Below are 834 nucleotides of genomic sequence, written 5' to 3'. Positions count from 1 at the left end.
CTCAGAGGCCCTGGGAGCTGTAAGTTGAACAACTGCTTCTTCATTGTATCAACAGCCAAGGCTGCTTATAAACGTCTTGGGGATGCCTAGGGAAACTTGGGCTCAGCACTAAATACTTTGAGGAAACTACCAACCTGACATAGATGCTCTGAAGAGGTCTCGTCCCAGGCACAGGCACCACAACTGTTGTCATGGCATATTTGAAACCTTGGCTTCTGCTTTAGGAGCCCATACCACCCCCACCCCCGTTTTCATGCCTCAACTTCTCTGGACACCCTGTAGTGACTCAGAAGACTCTGCTTCATCCATGACAGCTTTGAATGACCCTCAGATGACCTTGCTCACACTCTGGATTTTTCCACCAAGGCTCAGTGAGATGGGTGCATGGCAGTGAGGAGCAGGAAGAGTTAGTTTGCCTGTTTCAGCTGTGTAACTAAGCAGAAAGTTTGCGGATAGCAGAAGGGACACTGTGCCTATGTGGTACCAGCACTGCAAGCAATGCCCTTCTCAGAGACCTTGGGGAAGTTGTAGAGATGTCCCTGCGTATCCTCTAGCCCTGGTGTTGTTGCTGAGCGCCCCCCTCACCCTGAACTAATCTTGTGTGTTTTCTTGCATGACTTTGGGCTTTATGGGTAGAGTGGACTAAGCTGGTGGAACAGTTAGCAACTTCCAGGGTTTGCAGCTCTAAGCACACCTAACAACAACTGAAAGGTAGTTGAGAATTCCAGATTCCTGCTGAAATCGCATGAAAATTGAACAGCTCTCAAATGAATTTCCTCTGGGCCAAGGAAGAAAGGAGGGAGGAAGGGAGGGAGGGAGGGAGGGAGGGAGGAA

The sequence above is a fragment of the Alexandromys fortis genome, unplaced genomic scaffold (assembly GCF_014885135.2).
Source record: "Alexandromys fortis isolate MF-2015 unplaced genomic scaffold, M_Fortis_MF-2015_v1.1 scaffold_97, whole genome shotgun sequence".
Classification (NCBI taxonomy): Eukaryota; Metazoa; Chordata; class Mammalia; order Rodentia; family Cricetidae; genus Alexandromys; species Alexandromys fortis.
This window is presented reverse-complemented; position numbering follows the sequence as displayed.